We start from the raw sequence: 24,483 nt of genomic DNA, 5'->3' as shown, positions 1-24,483 counted from the left end.
ATAGTCCTCATCTCTCACTATGTGATTATCACGCCCTCGGTCCCCTTAAAAAGCCCTCGAAAGGTCGACGATTCCTGTAGGAGAAGGACGTGTAGAAGGCAGTAACGAACATCTTCATGCAGCAGGATACGGTCTTTTACGAAGAGGATATCTTCAACCTGGTGCTTCGGTCGGATATTGTCTCAATGTCCGCGGCGATTTTATCTGATTGGCATACCGATTCTGGACTGTACGGCTTTCGAACGGAAACTTCCTGATCGTGCCTTATACTTCAGCATTATTTCCGATTGTGGCTGAAAGTTGTAACAACAGACTACACGTGATGCCACACCTACGGGCTCGGGGCTATGGCCGCTGGCGCACAATAAACTGTAAAAAAATTCGGCCGGTGACATGAGTGTGGCGGTGGCGATATCAGGGTCCATTGTGCGCCTTCCTGTGGCCTCTGCTTTGTCCGGCATAACGGTCCGCCCACTGGCCGCGTCACACGCACGCCCGTCGCCCATTACAGGGACCAGCAACGCTCATCTCTCATCGCTCTGACTGGGTAACTGGTGCCCACGGCAAATTCCACTTTGCGCCCTCCCTCCTTCCTCTTACCAGCATCAACCCATCCTTTTAATCCTCATCGCTGCTTAGCCTGTCTATTCGTGTACTGAGATCACCATTACTTTATAACGGAGCAAAAAATACACATTTCAATAACTCATTCCTTCTTCTTCTTATTTTTCTGTTAGTCCAGAATTAGGCCTAATGGTCTCTTCTGTCCTTACTAACTCTTCCTCGGAGTTCCCACACGCCTTCTTCCAATAGAGTTGTATTACATCGCTTGTCGATGAATTCGCTGAGGCTCTTTTCTTGGATTACTTTTTCACTTGATGGCTGTACCCACAATTCTTTCCTCATTTCTTATTTTGTCCTCTGTTGTTCAGCCTTTCACTCATCTAAGGAACTTCATTTATGGTTTTTCACTTTGTCTTATGTCTTTTAACCTTAATTTCCAGCAATGCTCCGTATAGCACTGTTGGTAGTGCCAGGACTATGTAAAATCTAATGTGAGTTTCTCTTCTCGTTTTACCTTCCGATGTTCTTCTTGCGCCGGCCGGTGTGGCCGAGCGGTTCTAGGTGCTTCAGTCTGGAACCGCGCGGCTGCTACGGTCGCAGGTTCGAATCCTGCCTCGGGCATGGATCTATGTGTTGTCCTTAGGTTAGTCACGTTTAAGTAGTTCTAAGTTCTAGGGGGTAGGTGACCTCAGACCCATAGTGCTCAGAGCCATTTGAACCATTTGTTCTCCTTGCCGTGGTACATATACGTTGGTACGTATTCATGTGCTTGTTTATTCTCTCTCTTCTTCAAAAGCTCTTTTTTGTACGATACAATTCAAAACATGGAACAATGCACTGTCCAAAATCGCTGTGCTCGCAACAACAGCATGATTACGTTTCCATTGGTTCATCGCTGAGAAATGCTGAGCTGCCACAACGAAAACAAAAAACCCAACTTTCGTTGCGTTGGCTCATTTGGTATGATAGGCATGGCTTCACGTAGTAGCTAAAAATTAGAAACAATCGTCTTCGTACCGTGAAAATATGGATCGCATGAAACTGTTGCTCAATCTGCTCGTGATATCCCTTCCTACATCTTCGCCCTCATCTCACTTGTGTGCCCTCCTATGCTACTCCACCCCCCCCCCCCCCCCCACATCATCGTCCTCCTCCATCCCGCTTCCCCCCTTATTTTGTTTAGCTCGTCACAAAATAAATCCAGAATCTGTGAGCCAGTAGTTGTCCCCGCAAACGAGCGATACATCACTGGCGATATCGCCTGTAATCGGTCGCTCTCTAGCGATTTAAGCCATTTCTACCAGTATTACGAACGTCACTGGGTTATGAAGCTCTGCCATGCGAAATGAATTACTACGTTTAGCAGCAGCGTATGTCGGTGAATATACCTAAAAAAAGACAGAAACTAATTAAATTTGTTTCTGAAGCTTTTCTCTGGGACTCCAAGCTGTGTTACAAAATACATTACCTTTTTTAGTAACGCCAAGTATTTTGTGTACATCTTTCCAGCCGGTATTTCCACATGCAAATTATTTACCACATTTCCCTTTTGCTGATTGGTCTGGTAGTTTAACTACAAGTATTTAGACCAAGGCTTCGTAATCTCTACGTGCCAATAAAAATATTATCAATAGCAGTGCTGCTGTTTTCCACAATTCCTGTAAGTTTTATGAGGGAGAGACAGAATATATAAAATAGCAAGGGGTTTAATTAAGTGTAGCTCTGGAATACGTTTGCCTAAAAATATTAAAATTAAAATCGCCAGCTAAGTACATCATTCGTTTCAGAAGTTAATAAGTTTAATAAAGCGTCACAGTGTTTCATGAATACCTAAAACATACCAGTTGGAAACCTGTATGTTGTGATTATTACTTTTAACTTTCGAAGAATTACTTCTTTTACGGCACAAGCTTCAAAATTTGACAGTATCAGTGCTGTCATATTTGTTCGCGTGACCGTTCCTGCTTAAATTTCACTTTTTAGAACAGTTCCCGAACAACTTCATAAATTATTGTATAAATTCCTCACTGCACGGGCCCTAGCGAAACAAAACAAAACTACTTCATCACGCCTAATAGACAAACGGGGGGCAGTCAGCCATACTGCAATTAATATCTTGGAATACAGTCGAAATCGATAGTTTTGTGCCGATATTACCGAGTTATACAATTTTAAATATTAATATCGTTATCAACTAACTTATCGGATCCGATATTGGAATTTCCCTGCTAATACTGAGCATGTCCCAGCGTTTCGAGGCTCTCTCTCTCTCTCTCTCTCTCTCTCTCTCTCTTCGCACAATGCAATATGCACGAATCTTCTTCATTGCATACCATTAAGTGCGAGATGATACATCGAACGCCAATACCAAATTGAAACAGATATGTATCTGTCTGCCATGAAAAAGAATTGAGAGTAAATATGGTGAAAAGACAATCAATTTCAGAAAAAAACTTATTTTACCTTATCCAAGTATTAGGCTAACCATTCTCGGTTAGTTACGGGCAAACGTAAAAAATAGAGAAGCGAGGAAATTCACAATTCAGGGGAAGTACAATGATTTTCATAGAAAAGGGAAATCACAAAACGATTGCTGGTCAAATATGACAATACGAAACTAATGAATAGAACGCATGGCACGATTGGTGAAAACAAGATGACGCAATTCACGGCAAAGAAATTTTTTCCACCGTCAGAAAATTTCTAGTTGTATTAGCTGGTGTATCAGTTTAGTATGCTACAAACACTGTCAGCAGGGAGTCCTACAACGCTAACTAGAATGATTGTGATTCAGTGGCTAAGTGGGTAAGTATTCGGCTACATAGCCTAAGATTTACGTTACAAAGCAAGTGGATGTAGTATCTGAAATAGTCAACAGACTGCTAATACATATATGCGGGGAGCTTCAAGAGGCTCAGGAAATACTTAAGAATATCCATATAACATGTGTCCAGTTTCTACTCGTTACAAAGACACTGCTTTCAGAAAGTAAACCAAACAGAAAGTCACAGAAGGTGTTTAGCCGAGGCAAATGATTAAGTTCACAAATAATTTTCATAAACCCCACCTCTGTTTTAGGCAGGTTTTAGATTCTCTTGTCAGCACCACGTGTTGCTAATCAAATGTCGTCTTCGCGTTCTTTTATGAGGGAAGCACTATTCATAATCTGAACTATCAGATCGTGTTTTGCGTCTACCTTTTCTTTGTTGACTTCGCCTTTCAGCCGTCCCCGCAGGTAAATATCTAAAGAGATATGGTCCTAGGATTTTGGTGACTAAGAAACGTGACCGTTTCTGCCGATATATCTTCGTGGGTATGTATTGTGTTTTGTAGTGTTGGCAATGCTCACAACACTACAAAACACAATACACACTTAACGGTATACAAATAAACAGTAAACAGTGGTGTTCCAAAACGTGTGTTGTGCAAAACGTAAAAAGTGCATGGTTCTACAAAGCAGCGAAAAATTGGACTACAGGTACCAGTGTCTAATGAAGAAAGGAACCAAAGATATGCTAGCAGACGGCATTTCCTCATACAGGCGAGAAACCAAGAAGAAATTAGCGTAAGTGAAAACCAACAAATTGTTAACGAACTGTTTTTCGGTCTCAAAAACAAATCAAATTGTAAACATATCTGATTACAGACCACTGATGCTGCTTTACCTCAATTAAGCGAAAGGCGTCTGATGAGAAAAGCATGCATTTTCTTGTACATGTAACGACGGAAAAAATACCCTCAGAAATTTAATGATCAATGATGTAAGTACTTTTCGGTTATATAAAGTGACAATGCTGAACAGAAATAAAATTATCCTAGTGCTGCACAATAAGTGCGTGCCTGGGCGTAAGTGAGCTGTGCAGTAGACTATCTGTCAAAAATGTACCACATGGTTGAGGTTATTAACACTCTTGATGTCCTGATTTTTTTCTGTGATAGTGGATGTTACTTTGTAAATGTAATCCATATGAGCGTACTTAATTATTTTTACCAAGATTTGTATTACAAAGTAGTGCGTAGATATTTGAAATCCCTTTTTACACATCAGAGTTTGAAGCGAGTGTTAAGAATGCTCTGTTTGTATCTGCTGTTACTTCGTGCAGTTAAACAACAATTGCAGAATGTTGTAATAGGTACAGATTGGTACAGTTTGTTTCATATACAGGTCTTTTTTATGTCTCGGTGTCAATTTTCATTAGTATCCTTGGTATAATTTCTTTCTAGTCGTGCTCATTACCTTTTCTTTCAGCTTCGCACATATAATATATTTATTTAGGCATACAGCAAACATAAAGAGAGATTTAACTTTTTACATTGTTTTCCAAAGATTAAAATATCATTGTAAAACAGAAACAGTTCCCAATTCTTTAGTAAGATGACCCGCATTCTTTAACTTTGTAAAAGTTCAGCTCACATTCCCTAACCTTCTTCAAATCAACAAAATAGCAATTTGCGAAAACTTTAAACTCACTAAATAAATAGCAAAGTGACACCAAACGACCATGAAGTTCTGAAATTTTCATTTATCCAGTACTTTTTGCTAGTTATTTCAATCTCTTGCAGACGCTGGTAATTTAAATTAATGCGAGTTTTCTTTAAATTTGTTAACATGTGACCATTATTCACAGTAGCATTTCATTTGCCATGATAAAACACAAACTCGATGTACACTACGCTATTTCACCCCCTATCTCTAAAGTTGCTGCTAAGTGCGAGGTCAGTGATGTAAATGGATTTTACATATTGACGGATGCTGCAGAACCTTTAGGATATGATATGGCACTGAAAACCTGATGATACACGGAACACTTATCGAAAGCCTCAGAAAAAATGAGAAAATTAACGCCTGTCAAACATTAGTGCTGCACTGTTCTCCAAAGCTGCTTCTTCTAGAATTCACTTGTGTTGAAACCGTTGACAGAGCGGTAGTTCATCTGAAGTTTAACATGGGTTAATGGTGTCAAACTAGCACCAGACTGCAACTCAATTCTGCCCAGCGCCACTGTTTTATGTAATCACTTCGATCTTAGCAGTCGAGACTGGTGAGTCTTAAACGAGGAAATCGTGTAAGGTTCAAAAAATGGTTCAAATGGCTCTGAGCACTATGGGACTCAACTGCTGTGGTCATAAGTCCCCTAGAACTTAGAACTACTTAAACCTAACTAACCTAAGGACATCACACACATCCATGCCCGAGGCAGGATTCGAACCTGCGACCGTAGCGGTCGTGCGGTTCCAGACTGTAGCGCCTTTAACCGCTCGGCCACTCCGGCCGGCCGAAATCGTGTAAGGAAAATCATACAAAATACAGTATATAATGTGCTGTGTCGTCGGAACAAGACACAGCCAGAGCAAAAGCACCACAGGCGCAAAGATGCGAGCTGGTGCGAGCGCCATAGAAACTCGCCACTTTCACGAGTTTCACCAGCGCCACGGGCGGCGCTAAGGATGAAGATGTCGACTTCATCTGAGCCAATTGCCAGCGAGTACAGTTCGCCAATGACTGGACGACAACGTACAGAAGCCTACTCGGAAGATAGAAGAGCACGTCTGGCCCACTTGGTTATTGATCGTCGTCCAGGGCTGACTTAGATAGGGAACGTCGTTTAGCGAACTCTTAGAAGTGAACAGACAGTTGTTGTAAATTACATTTTCTATGTACTGTGACGTTTACCTACGGTTCTTTGCACTTAGCCATTGAAGGCCTTTTTGTGTTATATTACACGCAGTGTTGCAGACGTCATTATACAACCAGCCATGAAGATAAGTAAACCTTTTTAACTCGTTTGTGTGACTTTGTTATTAATTTGCTGGAGTGTTGTAGAACCTTCACTCTCCTATTCTGTTACCTGACCCTGGGGCATAGCTGTGTGATAGTGGCAGGGAGAAATTAACCTAGCGGTGTACTGCACCAGAAGCCGTTTCACGAACCCACAAACTAGGCCTTCATTAAGTACAGTGGCAACTCGGCCACCACAACAGTAGCGACAACGTCTTTACAAAACTGGCGACGAGGGTTTACAAAATAATGATGAAGAGATACTGCATACAGTCACCATTCCTTCAAATGAATGATTTATTTGTCTGTAACTAGTTCCATGTCGACGTTCGTTCCCACTCTCTGAATTAATACTGCGTATAATTTTACACTCTACTCACAAAGACAAGGAGTCTTTTCCTAAAATAACACAATGCACATGTTGGTTTTGGGCGTCACACAGACTGCACAGAGATTTGTAAAATCTGCTACAGCTTTCCTGTTAAATAATGCTGTATGTTGCTAACACATGTGCCAAAGAATTAATAGTTTATAGCATTGTTAAAAAGAAAGACAGGTAGCCAGTGTAAGACTGAGTCACACAGTTATTTAATAGGAAGATTAGTTTTCCTGAAATCTATTACAGATCAGGCCTCGTTCAATCGTAATTGTGTTTTTAATTGCTATAAAATCACGTATCTGGTGATGTAACACTATATACGCCATGGTCATAACAGATCACCAGCGACGATCTCGTAAAATTTTGGCTGACATTGTGTAAGATCAACGAAAAGGACCTTATTTGTTGCGTTCCTATCTGAATGATTTACGCTACGTGGTGTTAAAACTTCGAGATGTGCTATCAGAGTTGTTGGAGACTAACTTCCGCTGTCCGCGAGAGGATATGGTTACAACTCGACGGTGCACGATCCCATTTCAATATTAAAGCCTGAGAGCACTTTAGAAACAGACATCCGCATAGTTGGATTGGATGGGGAGGAGGTCCTGACCCATGGGTATCTTTCCTAACGGCTTACATAAAGTTGTTGGTATATAATACCCGAATGACCTGTCAGCTCTTTGACTGCATAGGTTGTATTATAAACTGATATTATGTGTGAATCATTTTTCTATTGTTACAGGCATTTATGAAGGCAATAGAGGAGAGGATATGAAACACATGGTGACAATTATTCGCTAGTCGTTTAAGGAGGCTCAACTCGACAGCATCTTTAGTTTCTTCCAAAAGAAACAAGTACTTGTAAATTGCTCCTTTTGAAAAGTATAGACGCTGTCCAAACGAGCCTTCATACGCGACTCAGGAATCGCGGTCACCAGGTTTTTTGGCCCACAGTCGATAAGATGATAATTATGGGGCTAAAGAGGCAAAACTTCTAAGGTCATCAGTATCTTAATCACACCCTTCCCTCCCCGAAGACGGAAATCGACGTACCCATCTGGCTGCGACTAGAGTAAATCTCAAGTTCAAATGTGAGAACGTTTTGCACATGTATGCGCAGTGTGTACCTGAGGTGGGACGTGGGAGCCAGCCCAGTATTTACGTAGTGGGATGAGGGAAACAGCCTAGAAACCACAGCCGGGCTTCTCGGCCCACCAGCCCTCCCCGTTAATCGGCGAGGCGGGTCAGGCTAGTCTCCCGTGTCCCAGAAGCGGCGAGTTAACGCGCTCGGATATCCGGACGAACAATCCGTGGGTCTACAAGACCTGACCACTGGCGACGTGATTTTCATACTTTCTGTTTTCTTCATCGGTGTCCTCAGTACCTCTCCTCGAATACCAAATACCCGTCATATAATAACTGCAATACGTCCAGCACCTTGGCTGTACCTTTGCGTAGCGCTAAATCTTTCTCTATTTCAGCCATACAACACTGGAACGAAGTAAGCAGTCAGCGACGTCGTGTCCAAAACCGCTCTGCACTCGAGAGGAGATTAAAACTTGATCTGTTATTATCGGTGTAATTTCCCTCTCGACAGATCCCATCTGCTTAACTTCAGTCAAGCAGTGATCTAGTATCTCTGTCACACTGTTAACACTATTCATGCTTTCCTAATCCCTATATTTCTGCTTACTTTCTTCCAGCTTGTCTCTAAACCTTAACCTATTATTTCCCTTCCTTCCCCTGACCTGTCAGCATCTTCAAGATGTTAATGAGTAAATTACTTAATATAATGTTAATGAAACTGACATTTCTGAAATATATATTTATTACTGTATCTTTTATTAATATTATCATCATTATTTACTGATCATCCACAGCGCACGTTGTCACTTGAAGAAAATTCATCAATACAGCTGTCATTGGGTCAAAAATGTGCTTAATAATCGTCCTCAAAAATCTTTTATTAATTTGTCAATGCAAAAAATTGTGACAGATAGCAAACAAAGCTTTAAATCTGACGTGAAATCATTTATGCTTTACAACTTCTACTGAACAGTAGTATACAATAATTTTTAATAAGAGCAGTAGCATTTACAAGGTGTTCTAAAACAATATCCTACTTCTAACGGCGACGTTACTGGTCAACAAAATGCCTATAAACCTGTGTTCGGTTCAGATATGGGCCAGTTTACATATGCTGACTACGATGAGTACCCCACAGAGTAGGCTGCCTTGTTCACTGCTCGTTTCTTACTGGTTGTGTTTGTCTTGTGCTTAGTCTTCCTATTGTGAAGCTGTTGTCAGACATAGCACCTACAGCAGTATCCTACATCAGCCATTCCGTACATATTTTTTTTTTAAAAAAAATGAGTTATTCTGCGCCAAGTGAACATCGACTAAAGTGAAATAGTATCGTATTATTCCAAGCTGTTCCGAAAGTTACCCTTGCAATTAGAGGACAGACGTAGTTTAAGCACGACAGTGTTTCAACCCATTTTCTGCATGTGTGCCACTCGTAATCAAAAAGAAGACATATGGCTACCGTAGGAAAGAACAGTCAATATCTCAACAAGTATTTGTTTCTGATATTTGTTTACGCGACTTATTTTCTAGTTTTGAGCAGCACTACGTCCCTTAAGAACATGGGACACTTCTTTAAACACTCTGTGTAGTATAGAACTCAGACATGGTTGTTTTGTCGTTAAATTTAAGTATATTCCACGAGTAGGATGGTACGTGTCCTGCTAGCCACCAGCGGCAGCTTAACATTAATGTGTCACTTGGTATTTTGGACGGCTGTCTGGTAGGTCCACAATCATGTTATGCCAGTGCGTCTTATAGGTGCTGTCTACAAGGGCTTTCTTTAAACACACGTCCGAACTTGCTACTAGATGAATCCTTGAAAAAAGAGGAATCGGAAATACACTCATGGTCAGAAAAAACAAAGCACCTTGAACGACTGGAAAGAGGACGTTCATATTCACAGGACATGTGCATTAATATGTTCTGTAGAAATGAGTAGCATTTGACCATGTCGGCCAGCGAGTCAACATCGATATCGCGGCGCATCACCACCTACCGGTGTCCGCCCCAATAGCTGAACGGTCAGCGCGTTGGAATGCCACGCACGGGGGCCCGGGTTCGATTCCCGGATGGGATGGGAGATTTTCTCCCCTCAGGGACTGGATCTTGTGCTGTCTTCATCATCATTTCATCCTCATTGTCGACACGCAAGTCGTCCAATATGGCGTCGCACTCAATAAGACGCACTCCCAGCCGCTGACACCATACGATCATTTCCATTTACCACCTACCGGTAAAATGTGCCTGCGGCTCTTGCTGTCGTTATTAATCGAAGGTAATGGATCAGTATGACTTGAGAGCCGACGTGCAGGACACCTCGCAAGCGCATGCGTGAACCGTACCTTCACATCAGTGAGTTTGAAACAGGGCGCATTATTGGCCCGAGAGAATGTGACACATCCATCCGGGAAATTTCTGCTTGTATGAGACGAAGTATTTCGGCAGTTCAACAGGCGTGTGCAGAATGGTTCCGGGAAGGCCGTAGAATACGAGATGGGTCAGGTCGCACAACCAAGACCAACCCCAAGAAGATCAACACCTCATCCGAATGGCATTGCAGGACAGATCTGCGTCCTCCTCGGCTCTGGCGCAACAGTGCAACATTGTAACACATCGTACACTATCAGGCGTGATAGTCCGTCGCCGTTTATTACGGCATGGATTATGAGCGCGTCGTCCACTTCTCCACCTATCTTTAACGAATGTGCAGAAACATGCTAGACGGCAATGGTGTGTGCAACAACATCACTGGGGACAGGAATGTCATCAGATAGTGTTTCCGTACGAGTCCGGGTTCTGTTTTTTTTTTTTTTTTTTTTTTTTTTTTTTTTTTTTTTTTTTTTTTTTTTTTTTTTTTTTTTTAAATGATGGCCGCATTTTGGTTCGCCGCAGACAGAGGGAGCGGCATCACAGTCACTGCATTCGCACAAGACATACAGCGCCAACTCAAGGACTTATAGTGTGGGGTGCTGTTGGGTACAACCGCAAATCACAGTTGGTGCGTGTCCAGGGCACTGTGACCAGTGTTATCTACGTGAATGACATCCTGCGACCCGTGCCCATAGCCTTTCGCCGGCCGCGGTGGCCGGGCGGTTCTAGGCGCTTCAGTCCGCAACCGCGCAACTGCTAGCTACGGTCGCAGGTTCGAATCCTACCTCGGGCATGGATGTTTGTGATGTCCTTAGGTTAGTTAGGTTTACCCAGTTCTAAGTCCCTAGGGGACTGATGACCTCAGATGTTAAGTCCCATAGTGCTCAGAGCCATTTGAGCCATTTGAACCATACCCTTTCTGCACAACACCCCAGACGCTATTTTTCAGCAAGTCAATGGATGACCTCATGTTGCTGCACGAACACGTGTCTTCTTGGTGTCACAGGATGTCAGCCTTTTGTCCTGGCTCGCCAGATCATCAGACTTGTTGCCAATCGAAAATGTGTGGGATATGGTGAACTGACGGGTGCAGAACTATCACCCAATGCCAACCACCACAGATGAACCTTGGAAGCAAGTGAATGCAGCATGGATGGCTATACCACAGGACGACATTCGCGTCTTATACGCGCCGGTGCCATCACGCATGGAAAAGTTATCAGGGTGCATGGCGGACCCTGTGCCTACTAGGCAACAAGACATATACTGAACCAACGTGACTGAAATGTTAATCATTTTTGCAGATCTCTAGTCGTTCGAGATGCTCAGTTTTTTTTTTTTTTTTTTTTTTTTTTTTTTTTTTTTACCTGAGCGTAGATTCTGCATTGTTGGGCTCCAGTAAATTTCGATGTCATTGTTCGAGATTCACGGCATGATATCTGTAGGTACGAGGGAGCCAGTTTCGTAGGCTTCACATTCCCCGACCTCGGGTGTCTGGATTGTTATCGGTCGTATTACATAAAAAAATGTGTTTATTCGAGGATGATTTCTAATTCAGAGACGCATCATCAGCGTGTCATAGAACCTTGTGAAGTCTTTCTTCATCGTCTGGGGTTGCTGAAAGGTTCTGTACGAGTTCCTTGTGACCGAGCGAGGGGGCGCAGTGGTTAGCACACTGGACTCGCATTCGGGAGGACGACGGCTCAATCCCGCGTCCGGCCATCCTGATTTAGGTTTTCCGTGAATTCCCTAAATCGCTCCAGGCAAATGCCAGGATGGTTCCTTTGAAAGGGCACGGCCGAATTCCTTCCCCGTCTTTCCCTAATCCGATGAGACCGATGACCTCGCTGTCTGGTCTCCTCCCTCAATAGAACTCCAAGTTCCTTGTGCAAAATGTTCTGTCTTCTTGTCGCGTCATATTAATGTAAAAAATCTAGTTTCCTACTATTACAACCATAGATGGCTGTCTCCAGTGCCGTGTAATCGTAATCGTCAAAAAGCCGAGTTTTTACTCTAAGCTGATATGCCACGATAGCCGATAACATTTATTAAACATGCTTAAACATAATCTTTTCCTTGTTTTAGTGTGAGGAATCCGCCCCTGAAAGTATGTAAAAGCTTTTAAATGCATATTAATTTTTCTTTCGCTTCATTTTCATTTTTTCTGTGCTTTATTTATATCTCGTGTATGTATGGAAGCTTGATGCATGCTCTGAGAGTGTGAATCTGAGCTGGAGTATAATTACGTGCTCTTCACGTAAAATCCGGTATTTAGATTAAGTATGTAACCTACATCTATAACCTTATGTTCAAGTGTATCTTTTTAGTATCTTATTAAGCTGGAGATCCATATATTTGTAAGGCCACCTTTAGAGAACGTATTTCGATTATGGAGCTGGTGATATGGTACACGTACAGGATAGCTGGAAACACAGTGTGGTTGTGACAAATGACATTGGTCCGGCGGGGCTGCTGACCGAACATCCGCTGATCGCCATTGTGGCGGCTGTCGAATGACTCAGCGGCTGGCGACCTCCGGCCATCTCCCAGGGCCAGACACCTGTATCGGCACCAGCCACAGGAAACACCGGAATAGATGAATACAAACAGCTGGCTCATCGCTGACAGCACACCCAGTCTGATTTCCCCTGTGTAGAATGTGTAAGGTACTACATCCACGTCTACAATAAAGGTGATTAAAATTGCAACACCTGGAAGGATAGCAGATAAGGAAATTTTGCTTATAGTGCGTATAAAGTATAGTAGGAAAAATACATGACTAAATTTGTGAGTGATTTTGGGGTATACAGGATGCGAAATTCAGTACACAGAGCAGCCACCTCTGGCAGCAGCAACGGCTGTAGTATGGCTGAGCATCGAGCCGAACTGAACTTAAAGGAGAAATACGAGTAAGTCACTCCATGCTGATTCAACTCATGCCAGAGCTGATCAGTCATAGTGACTGGTGAGCTGTGACGTTCTCGTCCCTCTGTAACCCATGACCAGATGTTTTCAGGGAATGGGAGATCTGAAGAACACGCTGGCCACGAAAAATGTTGGACATCCTCTTCGACGAGATCGTTCAAGAGAGCACGGGACCTCCAATATACGGCACAGACATCGGCCTTCAGACGGCACGATTGTAAGGATACGGCCTGAGTTAGCGGCTCCCAGATACTGGGATCGTATGGAGTCAACGAATGACATATGGCAACATTCGTTCTCCTCGGAGATTTCACAGACGGACATGACCATCGTGATACTGTACGCAAAATCGGGACTCGTCTGAGAGAGGTGATATGATGGCACTCAGGTGCCCAGCGTTGTCATTGGGCGAACCATTGTCAGTGTGCCTCTCTCTGTCTCTGTCTCTCTCTCACTCTCTCTCTCTGATGCCGAGTGTGGAGGATACTTGTCTTCCTGAAAACAAGCCATTTCCTGACTCATGGTATATCACATGACTCTAAAATCCTACACAGCCAAGCGAACAGTGTCTCTCTCCTCTCGGACGCCACTCATGTGGAACTACTGAGATCCTGGATCGTATAGAGAGTGGGTCTCCCAGTACAAATTTTAACTTCTTACACGACATGTAATAAAATCATCTCACAGAGAGACAACATTCACATGCTATTTCTGCAAGAGCACTGTGTAATCTTTCCTAATTACAGAATGTAGATGGCATCACTCCTATTTTGTGCGGCTTTGCTGGAATGTTAGCCGTTTGCATATCCGAGTATGTAGTACACTTAATGCCAATTTGGCGTTTGTTGCATGCTGTCTTCATAACCTCGTGATTTCAATGGCCAGCAGTGCATAGCTGTACTCCACAAGTCATCGTATCGTGTGTGGTGGAACTTAGACAGTGTACCAGAATCATATATCCCCTATCCTGCTCGTCTCCCAGATGATAAATGGGAGGGAAGATAGTCGATACGTTTCTGTATGAGCCTGAATGTCTCTAATTAAGGCGTCATGATCATTACATGAGATATATCGTGGAGCAAGTATTATATTTCTTGACTTATTTGGAACCTAGGCTCTTGGAATTTTGTGAGGAAAGCTCTCTGCAAAACACAACATCTTTCTTGTAGCATCTTCCACTGCAGCTTATTGAGCTTTTCTGTGACACTGAGAGTTAAGACAAACTCTTAACGAATCGTATAGCTCTTCTTTGCGTCTTTTCTCTACCTCTTCCGTCAATCGAGGCTGATAAGGGTCCCAGACAGACGGACAATACTCAAGGGTCGGTCGAACAAGGGTTTAGTAACCAACATATTTCGTGAGTAAATCACACTTCCTTATGATTCTTCTGATGAATCTGAAACTGGTTTCGGGGCTACAGTCTGGAACCACGCGACCGCTACGGTCGCAGGTTCGAATCCTGCCTCAGACATGGATGTGTGTGTTGTCCTTAGGTTAGTTAGGTTGAAGTAGTTCTAAGTTCTAGCGGACTGATGACCTCAGCAGTTAAGTCCCATAGTGCTCAGAGGCATCTGAACTATTTTTGAAACTGGTTTCTGGCTTTCCCACTACTAAATTTTTAAGGTCATTCTACCTTTAATCATTAAGGGTGGAGACTGCTACACACTTGCAGAATATGAGTGAATCCAGTGATCGAGCGCCGATTGTGTTGTCAACCAATATCAGGTATTTCGCTTAACAGGACACCTTACGTTGCTTCTATTTATATTGAAGGTTGGCACCAGTCGCTGATTACCTACAATATCCTAAACTGATTACTGTAAGATAACGAAATATTTTTCGGAAACAAATATATAGTTTTTTTTTAATATCTACTTCTTACACCACACAGCAAATGCTGAAAGTGACTGCCACTAGTCTTGAGGATAATAATATGTTAGATTTTTGCAGTTTCGTATCTTATTTTGTGATTTATTGTGTTCAGTAAGAAACTTGTATTGTCATATTACAACTTGAAAATGGTAAGTGTAGCGAATAATGCATTTTACAGGCCTAATGAATAAGTGCTATGTTGAACGATTGTTCACTTTGTTTCTTATGCAGAAGGCATTTTACAGAAAAAGCACATCTGAGGTAAAACCAGGTAGAGGCAATGGTGTAAAACCGGAACTACCCGATATTACCCCCAAAACTTCATTGTACACTACAGCGTCAAAGAAACTGGTATAGGCAAGCCTATTCAAATACAGAGATATGTAAACAGGCAGAATACGGCGCTGCGGTAGGCAACGCCTATATAAGACAGCAAGTTCAAATGGCTCTGAGCACTATGGGACTTAACATCTTAGGTCATCAGTCCCCTAGAACTTATAACTACTTAAACCTAACTAATCTAAGCACATCACACACATCCATGTCCGAGGCAGGATTCGAACCTGAGACAGCAAGTGTCTGGCGCAGTTGTTAGATCGATTACTGCAGCTACAATGGCAGGTTATCAACATTTACGTGAGTTTGAACGTGGTGGTATAGTCGGCGCACGAGCGAAGGGACACGGCATCTCCGAGGTAGCGATGAAGTGGGCATTTTTCCCGTACGACCATTTCAAGAGTGTACCGTGAATATCAAGTATCCGATTAAACACCAGTTCTCCGGCATCGCTGCGGCCAGAAAAAGATCCTGTAAGAACGAGACCAACGATGACTGAAGAGAATCGTTCATTGTGACAGAAGTGCAACCCATCCGCAAATTGCTGCAGATTTGAATGCTGGGCCATCAACAAGTGTCAGCATGCGAACCGTTCAACGAAATACCATCGACATGGGCTTTCGGAGCCGAAGGCCCACTCGTGTACCCTTGATGACTGCACAACACAAAGCTCTACGCATCGCCTAGGTCTGTCAACTCCGACAGTAGACTGTTGATGACTGGAAACATGTTGCCTGGTCGGACGAGTCTTGTTTCAACATGTATCGAGCGGACGGACATGTATGGGTATGGAGACAACCTAATGAATCCATGGAACCTGCATGTCAGCAGGGGACTGTTCAAGCTGATGGAGGCTGTGTAATAGTGTGGGGCGTGTGTGCTTGGAGTACGTAAGCATCCTGTCTGATCAGCTGCATACATCATGTCCATTGTGTATTGGTACGGAAAATACGTAACAGACCGGTGCTCAATGACGATGCATATAGACAGTGGGGCGGTGATCTTGTTATACACATTGCTGCCTTCTACTGCGTTACAGCGTCACTCTGCTACCTGTCGGCCACTTTCCGAACCTCAAGGAGCACTACTAACACCTGTCAACTCCATCATACTACTTTTCAAAATTTTATGGATATTTTAAGATTTTCATTTTCATCACCCTCGTATTACTATAAATTGAGAATAATTAGTCTACTTTCATTACGCGAAGATCGTAGCCAGAGTTGCAAAGAGGAAAATAGGGCGAGGGCAACTCATGATGTTTTAAAAAAGGAAATGGGTTACAAAAAGGTAGCAACTAATTTTAGTGATCTGCAGTCGAAATCACAAAATTGAAATAAGAAAGCGCTGTGTCGTCCGAACAAGAAACAACCAGGGCGAAAGCACGACAGGAGCAAAGATACGAGCTGGTGCCAGTGCCATAGAAACTCGCCACTTGCGCAAGTTTCACCAGCGCCACTGGCGACGGTGAGGATTAAGATATCGTTCGCCCGGGATTAGCCGCGCGGTCCAAGGCGCTGCAGTCATGGACTGTGCGGCTGGTCCCGGCGGAGGTTCGAGTCCTCCCTCGGGCATGGGTGTGTGTGTTTGTCCTTAGGATAATTTAGGTTAAGTAGTGTGTAATCTTAGGGACTGATGACCTTAGCAGTTAAATCCCATAAGATTTCACACACATTTGAACATTTGATTAAGATATCTACTTCACCTCGGCCAATTGGCGGCTGAGTACAATCCGCCAATGACCGGACGACATCGGACGGGAGCCTACTCGGAAGATAGAAGAGCAGCTCTCGCCCACTTGGTTACAGATCATCGTCCAATGCTGACTTAGACAGGGAACGTCGTTCAGTGTATTCTTGGAAGTGCACAGAAAGTTGTTGTAAATTGCATGTGTTATGTATTGTGAAGTTGATCTATGATTATTTGTAATTAGGCATTGAGAGCCTTTCTTGTGTTATATTACATGCAGTATTGCATACTTAAACATTCAACAAGTCACAAAGTCAGGTAAACCATTTTAACGCATTTATGTGACTTTTACTAATTTGTTTGAGTGTTGTAGAACCTTCGATCTCCTATCTTGTTACCTGACACTAGGGCATAGCTGTGTAATAGTCGCAGGGAGAAATTGTCTTAGCGGTGTATTGCACCAGAAGCTGTTTCACGAACTCACAAACTCGGCCTACCTTAACAACAGTGGCAACTTGGCCTCCACAGCAGTAGCGACGAGGCCTTTACAAAGCTGGCGACTAGGGCTTACAAAACAAAGAAAGAAGTGGTAATATATAAAAGATTGTGAACCAACCGACTCCATATTCTGCTAACAGTCATTGGATCTCGACCAACGCGAGCAGTAATGTCCGATACGATAAACCGCAATCGCGAAAGACTATAATCCGACCTTTATCAAAGTCAGAAACGCGATGGTACGCATTTCTCCTCCTTACACGAGACATCACAACAACGTTTCACCAGGCAACGCCGGTCAACTGCTGTTTGTGTATGAGAAATCGGTTGGAAACTTTCCTCATGTCAGCACGTTGTAGGTGTCGCCACCGGCGCCAACCTTGTGTGAATGCCCTGAAAAGCTAATCATTTGCATATCACAGCATCTTCTTCCTGTCGGTTAAGTTTCGCGACTATAGCACGTCATCTACGTGGTGTAGCAATTTTAATGGCCAGTAGTGTAGTTTTATTCTGGTACAAAACGCTATAATTACATTACTGGAATTATAAAGCCATTATCTGTTCCAACTTCAGTGAACGCTAGTTTTAAAATTCATCCCTTCTGGATGTGCTGACCGGTATCAGTAAGTAGAATTATTGATTTTAAGGAGGAAAACTCGCAAGGTGAGTTATGTTGGTTGCTGCTCCAGTGCTGAATGCCGTCACTGTGCTTTACTGGGAAACCTGAATTATCAGAAACGAAAATTCCAGGTAACAGTGAAGTAAAATATGTGCTTTGTTTCCTGATAAAATGACCCTCTAGTTTGCGCACTAAAAGCTCCGAAGAAGTATGATAGCGTAATTAACATCCAGGCAGGTACAAACGCGGTTAACATTAGTATAAAAATTCAGTTAATTCTAAAATAGTGTTAAAACTGCTAGTATTATTGTTTTAGCAACAAGTACTAAGTTATACGTTACTGTTGAAGGCCAAGATTCTAGGAAGGTCGCGCACCTTAACAGGGGCGACCTCACTACCGTAATAAACGAGAATAAGAGAACACTGTAATTAAGGGGGGCAAAATAGCGTGTAAGGGCGTTATACGCTTTGCTAAAATATACTATTCCAAACAAATGTTTAGGTTTTTGCCAACTAATACCTCATTTATGAGTATTGCGAAGCTGCTGGTCTACTACAAGCTACTGTTTCTTCAGCGACTTGTGCTTCTAACGCTTCGCCTTCATCAACCTTCAAACATCGACTGTACGCAAATCTAGAGCTTATACGATTTTGTTGGATACCAGAACAGCCACATATCCATATTTTAAATTCATTTTTATTCGCTTTTAGTTGTTCGAGCTAAGGTACTTCCTCTGTCAGACAGAAGGATATAAAAGAAATGATTTCGTTCTCTGTATGTACTTCATTGTATTTTTGTACATAAAATTTAACTTGTAAAAGAAAAAGACAATCATGTACTACGTAATATACAAATGAATGTTGCATGCAGATACGAAATCAAATTATTTCTGGTGAAATTGTAGCTATTACCAAAACTCAATAACCAAATATTTCAAAAATGCCGTCTCACACTCTCTAAATGATGAATACGGGTCCGATAAACATTGCAAGGAAATTAAGTGCCTTTGCCTATCTGTGCAATAGCTGAATTTCGATATTACTAGAACACTGTTGTCTGTATGAGAAACAAGATTCACACCGCCACGTTTCAAGGAAGCGGAACAATTTCATTGCGAGGGGTGATATTAAATGTAATTACTCACTATTCACTCTGTTTTGGGGTACAAAGGCAGTCTTCCCATTTTAGATCTTCGCACGTACGCGATTCGAATTAAAATACGTGTCCTCCTCAAGAGAACAGTAATATGTACACATCCACGTTGTTTGCCTTCCTAAGGAACGAACTGCGCTTTCACCTTAAGTAGTTTAAGAATACCACAGACAATCTAACATTGAAAGCCAGACAGGGATCAACATTCTTCCCGATTTAGTTCACAGCCTTAAATTGCTGAACTGATTTAAATGCACTGAAATTAAATGATTGAATTGATGGGAATGTATTCACTAACTCTCTGATGGCATGAAAATCATGTAAGGTGTCCAACATTATCTCAGAGACCAGTATGATGACTAACAGCCTTCTCTCCAGCCGAGATCGCTAGTGCACACACTATATTCGTAGGTAGATGATTCGAATACTGCTGGTGGAAGAAATCTTCACTACTGACGTTGCCCAATTCAGTTCCAATCCACTCATGGAATGAAGTCGTATCACACTATTGATGGTGGTCCGTCAGTTCGATGAGGACGTTAAGTTCGGCGGCCTCCTTGGAACTTTTCGAGAGGAGTAGTCTTCGTGCCGGCAGCGAGTTTCACCCTCTCCCTCATCTTTTCATAACACAACTGAAACATGATACACATCCTTTATACTCAGCCATTTAGATACACATCCTTTATACTCAGCTATTTACCTACAGTCAATGGATATATACCTCACACACACCGCGAGGAAAGTGGCCTTGTGACTGGTCGATTGATGCTAATCCTCGCGTCTCCCAACCAACAATGACACACAACTCTTCGTTTCTTTTTTCATGGTCACTATTGTACAGCATGGTTTTACTACTTCCTTCTGTTGCGTGATGGCACGTTATGTTCGCACTAAGACACGAAGAGGAGGTATATCTCCAACAGCCGCCAAGTGCGCGCAATTCACACGGTTTTGATCTCGATCTGTATATTGCTGTGGTACATTATGCTGGACGTTTTGTTTCGCACGGCTTCTGGGAAGCATGGCTAAGGAATAGACCAACTGTTGTGTACTTGTTACTACTATTCAGTGTTCCGGCTCGTGTTATTTCAGGTGGCATAATTTGTTTCACATCATGAACTTACACAAATTTGCCTAATGTTTGTCCGCAGCTCGTGGTCGTGCGGTAGCGTTCTCGCTTCCCACGCACGGGTTCCCGGGTTCGATTCCCGGCGGGGTCAGGGACTTTCTCTGCCTCGTGATGACTGGGTGTTGTGTGCTGTCCTTAGGTTAGTTAGGTTTAAGTAGTTCTAAGTTCTAGGGGACTGAGGACCATAGATGTTAAGTCCCATAGTGCTCAGAGCCATTTGAACCATTTTTGCCTAATGTTTCGTAACCTAAAAGCCAACGACCACACATTGTTTGAAGTTGGTACCATGTTTTGTGCTCTAATCTTTTCTTCGAAGTATTTCGATATCAAAAGACAGTGACATTGAAAAATGACTGATCGAGCTACCATCTGATCTCGAGTGTACAGATGACACAGAGAGTGATTCTAATTACGGAGTCAAAACTTGTCAAGCTTCGTGTGGTTCTCTAGATGAAAGTAGTTGTAAGGAACAGGAAATGAAACTATAAGCGTCAAAAGAAGGAAGGAACATTAGGATTTATTGTCCAGAATCAGTGTAAAGAGTCTGTAAAAACATAATCCTACACGGGAACAGTAGTGCAACGCAGTTTCGGCTGAGCAGTTCAGTGGGGAAATGGGGCCACGTTCTCATAAAAAAAATTGGATAACCCAAGGCCGACTGACGTATTCCATACGATGCATTATAATAAATTAATAGATCTGATTGTCTGTCAAACCAACTTGTGATAATCAAACGGAAAAGCCTAATGGTACAACAGCTAATGAAGAAATACGAACTTTCAAAATTGGTTTAAATGGCTCTAAGCACTATGGGACTTAACATCTGAGGTGATCAATCCCCTAGACTTAGAGCTACTTGAACCTAAAGAACCTAAGGATATCACACACATCCATGCCCGAGGCAGGATTCGAACCTGTGGCCGTAGCAGCAGCGCGGTTCCGGACTGAAGCGCCTAGAACCGCTCGGTCACAGAGGCCGGATACGAACTTTCCTGGCAATATGTAGGTTAATAGGAATAAAAATACAGCGTTCGTAAAGACTATTGGTCTGGTGCACCTGAACTTCCTGACAGATACGTAGATTTCTGAATGTCAGTGAATCGTTTTGAACGAGTGCTTAGTAATCTGCGTGTCAGTGACAACTCCTTGCAATCTGAAGGAGAGCGCGCAATGGCACGTAGCCTACTACAGAAGGAGTACAATGTTCATAATCCTTTCTGTAAAAACCTTATGAATTAAGTGGGCACCTACCCATTCGTGAGCCAATGGTAAAATCAAAGATAATTTACATATAATGTGACTGGGCGCCATATCCAAAAACTTGGTAACACACTCTGGAAGCCAACGCACTTCCAATCTATTGATCACATACCTATGAGACGTTTGAAGGACCCATGGAATATCCCAGCCAACAATATCATAAGCTATTTACTTTTTTACATTTAATATGTATACTGTCGTGGTAACTGTAAACGTGAACTCTAGGCACGTCTTTTAAGATATAAGAATAGTTTGGATACCTCAGTCACGCCAGATAAAGCAAACGCGTACAAACAGTACGCAGAATCGTATTTTCTTTTTCTTTCTAAAGTCTAGCGAACACATGACATACCTGCGTTCGATGTTAACTGTTGCAAATTCTGGCTGTTAAATTGACTAGAGTGTCATTATGCATATACACTGATGAGCCAAAACATTATGACCACCTGCTTAATAACTTGCTTGTCCGTCTTTGGAACGAAATTCATCACTGATTCTCCGTTTCAGGGGTCCGACGACTTGTTGACAAGTTTTTGGAGGCACGTGGCATTAGATGTCTACGCGCAGGTCATGTAATTCGCGTAAATAACAGGCCGATGATTTGCGTACGCGGTGATGGCACCCGATAGCGACCCAGATGTGTTCCATAGGATTTGCATCAGGTAAATTTTGTCGCCGAGACATCAACGTGAGCTCACTATAATTCTCCTCAAACCAGTGTAGCACGGTTCTGGCTCTGATACATGGGAAATTATACAGCTGAAAGATGACATCGCCGTCGAGGAAGACATGAAGCATGAAGTGATGCAGGTGGTTCACAGCTGTCAGTGTGTCTTCGATTACTACCAAAGGTCCCATGCAAGCATAGGAGAATAGCATAACACTGCCCCCACCAGCCTGCATCCGTATCGCGTTGCACGTTTCGAGCCGCCGTTCACCTCGATGACGGCGTTTGTGGAGACGACCATCGATATAGTGTAGCAAAAAGGTGATCACCCGAAGAGCCGACACGTTTCCATTGATCGACAGTCGAATCCCGATGATCCCGAACCCACTGCAATCGTAACTGACGATGTCGTTGTGTCAACATGTGAACGCGTAAGGGCGGTCTGCTGCGGAGCTCCATGCTCAACAATGCCCGATGACGGTGTGCTCCGAAACACTTGTGCGTGCACCAGCATTGTGCTCTTTCGGCAGAGATGCCACAGATCACCATCTGTCCTACTTTGCAGAGAAGACATGTCTCCGAACCCCCCGTTCTGTAGATTCGTGGACGTCCAACCATTTAGCGCCTAGTGGTAGTTTCACTGTCCTTCTACCTCTTTCCGTAAATGTGCACGACAGTAGCACGTGAACATTCGACCAGCTTCGCCGTTTTCGAGATACTTGTTCACAGGCTCTGTGTAATAATAATCTGCCCTTTGTGGAAGTCACTTATCTCAATGGATTTCACCATTTGCAGCCCATATCTTCGCTAGGGTGATCCCCCGCCCGTCTCTGCTCCGCTTATATACTTTTGTTACTGTGTCACGTGCCCGCAACATCAACAGGCGGTATCCAACGTCGCGCTGGGCTGGGGTCATAATGTTTTGGTTGTTCGGAATAAACAGAGGGAGATGAAATTGATAACATGTTAAAATTTATCTGATACCGAATACATAAAATTATATATTATAATTGCAACTGTAATTATACTGGGCAGACGAAATAGAAGTTAAAATCTAGGTGTAAGGAATGTGTGGAAATATACAATACGCATGGATATGTGAACACATTTGTACGCATCCAAGCGAAAGAGACAATCGATTATGGTCATTAAACATAATTACACGGTTCTACAGAAAAATATGTGAATATACTGCAATGTATGGATATACGAAACGAATTAGAGATATGTATCCACCAGGTCAAATTTTCAGACTGAATATTGAAGAAGCAGATTGAAATCCGTCACAAAATATTTGTAGGATGTTCCACAATTCCTAGGACAGGCTTCTACGGGTTGCAAAGAGGACGTAGTAGATAAAGTTTTGACATACAAACCAGGCTCCAAAATGTACCATTTGGATATAAAAAAGAAAAAAGTTTGAAGATGGGATAACTTTCAAATCTCGCGCTTCACGGTACGGTACGTAGTAGTAGAGCTGCACAATGCATGTATCGAGAACGTTTTCGGTATCGCCTCAGTCCGCCACGTACCTTTTTCGTCAGACCACAATCGCTGCGAGGAACTGTTACGTTTGCAACTAGGGGGACTGACGGGTGCTCCACGGAGGCGCACCATGGTTTTTGGAACGTGTGTCGCAAATACACCTTATACAACGAACAGTACGTTCGCCACATGGATCAGTTCCTGTAGAGCGCACAGATCAAACCTCATTGTGCGTACCGTGAAGCGAGAGACTTGAAAGTCATCCGATTTTCAAATTTATTTTAAATCCAACCGGAACATTGCTGACATGGGTTCCTTACTTAAAATATAGTTGCTAACTCCCCTCTACTATCTCCAGAAGTTTGTAATAGTAAGTGCGAAACGCCGTGTACAGAATGTTTCGATGTTATATTCGTACGAAAATAGCCAGATAATTGTTATCAACGTACTCGGATGTAACATTTCATCGCTGGCGATATATACGGCACATATGAAACAGATAATTACATATCAGAACTCTCAAAAATGACTAACAGACTGAAACCATTCGACTTCTACACTTTCTTATCTGTTGGTATGCCTAACAATCCTCTGTCGGTTTTACCTCCAAGTGTTTCCAGCCTTGACATAAATAATGGCTGGCTCTGAGCACTATGCGACTTAACTTCTGAG

The 24,483-nt window shown here is 42.8% G+C and overlaps 1 protein-coding gene across 1 annotated transcript in view; it reads right to left on the bottom strand.

Moving 5' to 3' along the window:
* LOC124555311 overlaps positions 1-24,483 on the bottom strand; it is a 471,119-nt gene that overhangs the window by 377,962 nt on the left and 68,674 nt on the right. The gene's annotated exons all lie outside the window — the stretch shown is intronic.

Source organism: Schistocerca americana, chromosome X (assembly GCF_021461395.2).
Source record: "Schistocerca americana isolate TAMUIC-IGC-003095 chromosome X, iqSchAmer2.1, whole genome shotgun sequence".
Classification (NCBI taxonomy): domain Eukaryota; kingdom Metazoa; phylum Arthropoda; class Insecta; order Orthoptera; family Acrididae; genus Schistocerca; species Schistocerca americana.
The sequence above is the reverse complement of the archived record's forward strand: the minus strand, read 5'-3'. Positions and strand labels throughout refer to the sequence as shown.